This window comes from Diceros bicornis, chromosome 5, assembly GCF_020826845.1.
Source record: "Diceros bicornis minor isolate mBicDic1 chromosome 5, mDicBic1.mat.cur, whole genome shotgun sequence".
NCBI lineage: Eukaryota > Metazoa > Chordata > Mammalia > Perissodactyla > Rhinocerotidae > Diceros > Diceros bicornis.
This window is the reverse complement of record NC_080744.1, coordinates 27,809,523-27,815,522: the sequence shown is the minus strand read 5'-3', so window position 1 is coordinate 27,815,522 and position 6,000 is coordinate 27,809,523. Positions and strand designations below refer to the sequence as shown.

Below are 6,000 nucleotides of genomic sequence, written 5' to 3'. Positions count from 1 at the left end.
GGAGGGGGAGCTTTGAGCACATGAAGATCTGGTGTTCTGGGCTAGGAGACAAGTTTCTCGTCTTGCCACCTTTCTCCTTTTTCTAACAGAAAACATGCTTCTGACATGGACTCTCCTCTTGCTCCTCCTAATGGACCAGCCTGGCTTCTCTGAGGCCCACGACTTCCTCTGTCCTCATGTTGACAGGCCCAAAGCAAAGGTCTCAGGCAAGTACAAATATTACTGTGACATGATAATGAAGATTTGAGGGCTGGCCACTGAAAAGAGTTGTAGGAAGAGCAAAACCTTTGTCCAGTGTGTTTCCCAACACAGGCGGCCTCTGTGAAGGTCCAACTGTGAGGTGTGAGAGGAAGCCGGGCCTTTACAGCTGTCACCTCATCACCTTCAAAGTCACTCAATGTAATCTCTACACAGAGGTCTTGCCCTCACACTGTTACTACCATGGCGTAACCTTCTGGAGGGACGTGAGGGTGGTCTGTGGGGAAACATCCAATTCCCTTGGATAAATAGTTTCTGTAGCCTCTCATCAACGGTGTCCTTGGTTCTCCTCCATCCCCACCCCATTTCCACTGTGAAGTCCTGCTCAATCCCAGCTGGTTTGGATTCTCCCACAAAGCCTGGACAGCCTCATTGTTCCCTAGCTCCTAGCCCCTGACTCTTGCTGTCTTGCTCTCTGTTCTGTGGATGTCTGTTAGAGGGATGGTGGAGGCAGAGGGAGACGGGCTTGTCACCAGCCCCCTTTGGGACCTTTAATGCTTGTCCTATCTAATTGTCTTGTCCTGCCTGCAAAGAGAGAGAGAGCTGATGCTAAATACTTTCCTGGGGTTTGGCCCCTGTTCTCCTCAGACCCTCACTCACTAGTGTGGAAGAGAAGGTCCGAGCGAGAGTTGTGACCCTGGTGTGGGCAGTTATGCTCCAGGGGTCTGCTGAGCCCACTTGCCCACCTGCTGCTTTAATAAAACTCTCAAAGGCGCTGACCATAAATGGTTCTGAGTGTTTTGGTTTCCAGCTTCCTGTCATCTGAGGGGGGCAAGTGACAGAGAGGGTTTGGAGGGGAAACCCTCCTTTACAAAAACAAATCCCAGAAATGTGAAGCACCAGCAGTGGGTGGGAGTCTCACTGTCAGGAGATGGGATCGTCGCAGGCCTGGGGCGGACCCACCCCAAACAGCACGATCCCTTCTCTTGGGACATCTGTCCTGCTGCCACAGCCATGCTGGCCATGCCACCTGAACACCTGTCTTCATAGCTTAGCAGAAGATGCAAAGAAATGTTGAAAAGACCAAACTGATTACTGAGAATACAGGCAAATTAACCCAGAGGATATAATTAGCATAAAGCTTACGAAGTACAGATTCCCTAACTTGTTCTGTTCCACCTGTGATCTTGAGATATTTAAATTCTGGTCACAGGGATCAGGAAAGGTACCCAACACATCTAATGAGCATCCTCAGCATGCCAGAAACACTTCCTACATTGTGGCAACTATATTGTGGAAGGGCAAGGAAGGTGGGAGAGAAAGGAAGAAGTCTACCCTGGATTTGATCTCTTCCAAAGAGCTTTCAGCATTTAGAATCAACCCCTTTCTACATCAGTGTAATATTTAAAATTTTTATTCTACCATCTCTACACTGTATGGTCTTTTGGTTACTAGAGTTCCCTAAAGGAAATTGGTAAGGAACAGTTTAGGACCCATGAGTTCATTTTTAAATTTCTGAGAAGGGCAGAGTCTACTGTTGGTTTGGCTCACTTTCTTTTGTCTTTTAAGTGGCAATTACTTTTCTATAAGAGGAATGGTAAATCTAAATTCTTATTGCACACTATATGCGAAAATACATTTCAGATGGAAAGAAGATAGAAACAAAACAAAACTACAAAAATGTTAGAAGAAAATTTAGGACACCAGAAACTCTTTGGGTAGAGAGTGAGCTTCTTAAGGAAGAGAGGAGGCCAGGATCCATAAAAGAAAAGATTGCCGCACAAAAATAAAGATTTTGGAATGAAAAAAAGATAGAATAAACACAAACAAATGGTACAGTTGCAAGAAAATATTTGTACTCATGTTATCAGCAGATGACTTTTCTAATATACAAAGATCTCTTATGAATTGACAGGAAAAAGTCAACAACTCAATACAAAAATAGACAGGTGACATAAACAGACAAATGATAGAAGAGGAATTCTGAAAGGTAAACAAAACTAATAAAATATACACAATCTCTCTTTTAGTCAGAGAAATTAAGACAAAAATGAGCTGCTCAACAGACTGGCAAAAATTAGTTGATGTGATCTAGTGTAGGTGAGAGTATGAGAATGAGCGTTCATTCATACACACACATGCACATATTATATATATTGTTGGTATATATATAATATGTAATATACAATATATTACTATATTGTATTCATTCAACACAATGAATTAGGAGCATGAATTGCTACAACTTTTGGGGAAGTAACACAGTAATATCTACTAATATTAAAACTATGTAACAATATTGTATTATAATCATCACTTGCTAAGAGACCAGGTTTTAATTATTCCAATCACTAAAATAAATAATAGTTATGTTGGGCCGGCCCCGTGGCTTAGCGGTTAAGTGCTCGCGCTCCGCTGCTGGCGGCCCGGGTTCGGATCCCGGGCGCGCACCGACACACCACTTCTCCGGCTATGCTGAGGCCGCGTCCCACATACAGCAACTAGAAGGATGTGCAGCTGTGACATACAACTATCTACTGGGGCTTTGGGGGGAAAAAAATAAATAAATAAAATCTTTAAAAAAAAAATAATAGTTATGTGACATGATAGAGGTGCTAGCTATTGCTACAAGGGCAGTCATATTATAATATATAAATGTATCAAATCAACATGTTGTTCACCTTAAATTTACACAATGTTATGTGTCAAATATATTTCAATAAAAAACCCCACAAAACCCCCACACGTATTCACCATGCTTATATGAGTACTTGACAAGACTGTTAGTTCAGGGAATGGGTGTAATGGCTCTCTAATGCATTTAGAAGAGTGTTTAAAAACATATGTAATAAAGATGTTTATAAGAAAATAAAAGCTACGTATCACCTTTGATAGAAAAAAATCCAAACTTTTAAAATCTATCCTTAAAAGAAGTACTAATATCTAAGGATATATACATTTGGATATTCATTTCAGCTTTGTCCATAGTGACAAATAATCAAAACAATCTAAATATCCACCAAAGAAGAATGATTCAATAAATTATGGAAACCCATTCTGAGGACTATTGAGCAGATATTCAGAAAAAATGAGTTAGATCCATATGTATTGACCTGAAGGAATGTACACTTTATATTGTAATGTGGAAAGGGGGAAAAATTGTAGAATAATGTATATAGTCTGATCTCAAATTTGAAAGGGAAATAAAATATATATACATGCTTATTAGTGTTTCTATATGTCTCTAGAAATATAGAGAAAGTTAAGAAAGGCTACAACAAGCCTTTAACATGGTTATCTCAGGGAATGAGATTGGAGGGAGATTATTTACTTAAAAAAATAATGTGTTTTTGAGCATGTTACAATGAGCATGTACTACTTTTGCAATTTAATATGCATGAATGTGATGGATATTGATAAAAGTAAAATAAAAGGGAAAAACTAGAGGGTAAATATGTTAATGTGTGTGGGACAGAGGAGGGTTAGCAGGGCAAGTTATGACAGAGAAAGAATAATCAAATAGAAAAACTGACCCTGAGGGAAATAGAGATTCCATAAACAGAAGAGAATTAAAAATAATTGGCTACTTATAGTTAATACTTTTAGACAGATTCAAGAAGATATTATACACATGCTTACTTTGGCAGCACATATGCTGAAATTTGAACGATACAGAGATTAGCACAGCCCCTGAGCAAGGATGACATGCAAGTTAGTGAAGGAGATATTACATCCATAAGACAAGAACAGTATGATATGATACAGAATAATCAGAGAATGAGAAGTAATTCTTGGAAATGAAAATATGATTGTTGAAATGAAAATTTTTTTGGACAAGGAAGATAAACTAAAAAGTCAGAGATGACAAATATGAAAGAAAACAGTAAGAGATATAAAGGATGAATCTTGGGAGTCCAACATTTGTTTAATAGGTGTTCTAGGAAGAACAAAGGAAATAGAGGGGAGGAAATTATCAAGGATATAATCAGATAAAATTTCTCAGAGCTGAAAGGAGACACAAAATTCCAAATTCAAAGTGTTTACTAAAGTCAGAGCAGAAGGAATTAAATAAGGTTTAGACACATTGTCAAATTTCAGAATACTGAAGATAAAAAGATTATAAAAGCCTCCAGACGTGATGTAATCTATGCAGAAATAGAAGTATAATGATGTACACCTGAAATTTTTACAATGTTATAAACCAATGTTACTGCAATAAACAAAAATTAAAAAAAAAATTAATTCACTATAAAAGGCTCCAGAGAGATTGCCCTCAAAGTAATGAGAATTAGACTAGCGTCAGAGTTCTAGTTAGCAACACTGGATGCTAGAAGACAACTAAAACAAGGTGTTCAAAGACATCAGTGATTTTCAGCTTAGAATTCCATACTCATCCAAATAGTTAATTAAGTGTAAAGGCAGAATAAAGACATTTTTAGAAGTCAGGATTCAGAAGTTTTACAATTTATACACTGTACACTGTTTCTTAGGAAGTTATTTTAAGATCATCTGTTTTATAAAAATGAGCATGGAAAACAAAAAAGATTAAAACATAGAATTCAGGTAACAGAGGACCCAGTCTAGGAGAAAGACCCCAGACATAGTTGTGGCAGGCCATGAAAGCAATCAGTACAGACTGAAATGGAGGCGGGAGGACTCAAAGGGAGTTCTCTAGGAAAAAAGATAATCCTTAGAGGAGATATAATGGTTAAGAGTTTATAAAAACTCGAGGAGAAAGGCATAGAGAGCAAGAAAGGTAACCAACTAGAATGTGTAGTCACAGCATTCCTAACTGGCTATGTGAAAAATATTTACAGTCTTAATGTAATCCTCTTTAGGTAAACGCCTTTTTTTTTTCTTTTTTGTGAGGAGGACTAGCCCTGAGCTAACATCCGATGCCAATCCTCCTCTTTTTTGCTGAGGAAGATTGGCCCTGAGCTAAAATCTGTGCCCGTCTCCCTCTACTTTATATGGGACGCTGCCTCAGCATGGCTTGACAAGCGGTGCGACTTTGCACGCCCGGGTTCAGAACCTGCGAACCCTGGGCCGCCGAAGCAGAGCGAGCACTTAACGGCTTGTGCCACCGGGCCGGCCCCATTAAATGCTTTTTAATGGTTTTCTGTGTTTGGGAACAACTCACTCTGCCATGATATTGACGTCACTCTCAATAGTTTTCTATGTTTGGAATCACCATAAATAGAGTAATGAAGGTCTACTGATGGTTATGGAATAGAAAATAAATATTATCAACTGACAGTACAGCTGACAGAAGTTGGGAGGTGAAGGAAAAGAAGAGGTGGAGGGAAGGGCAGAGGTTCTAATAGTCTCCTTTTATGAAGTGGAGGGCAAGAGATCTAACTATATTTATTCACTAATTCAACAAACACTCACTGAGCTGGAGATTCAGTGGTGAACAAAACAGACGCAAATCTCTACTAGAAAGACAAAGATAGAAGAGTTACACTTACAACCATAGTCTTATGTGGACAAGGGGTGGTAGGTAAATGGGTCAGCAGGGCATCCCCAATTTGCAGAAGCACATCCCTGCTGTGGCAGTCATGGAGGTGCCACTGGGATCTCCTTTCAAGAAAGAAATAGGTTAGTGTACACCTCCCAGTGAGAAAATAAACCTTCACCCCTCAGAAAAGGGAAGATGACATTGAGGTTTCCATGTGGTGTTGTTTAATTGCATGTTTCTATATGGCTAAGTATTTTAATTCAGGTTCTCCAGGAAGCAGACTCTAAGGTAGAGTCAGAACAACAGGTCCAGAGAGATAAGGAAGGAAGCCTGTGTAGGAAGAG

General features: G+C 39.2%; 1 non-coding gene across 1 annotated transcript; it reads left to right on the top strand.

Moving 5' to 3' along the window:
• The first annotated feature begins 3,829 nt into the window (after window positions 1-3,829).
• Window positions 3,830-3,933, top strand: LOC131406708 (U6 spliceosomal RNA). The gene has a single exon (XR_009220330.1). It is a non-coding gene; the product is annotated as a U6 spliceosomal RNA (small nuclear RNA).
• Window positions 3,934-6,000: the final 2,067 nt, after the last annotated feature.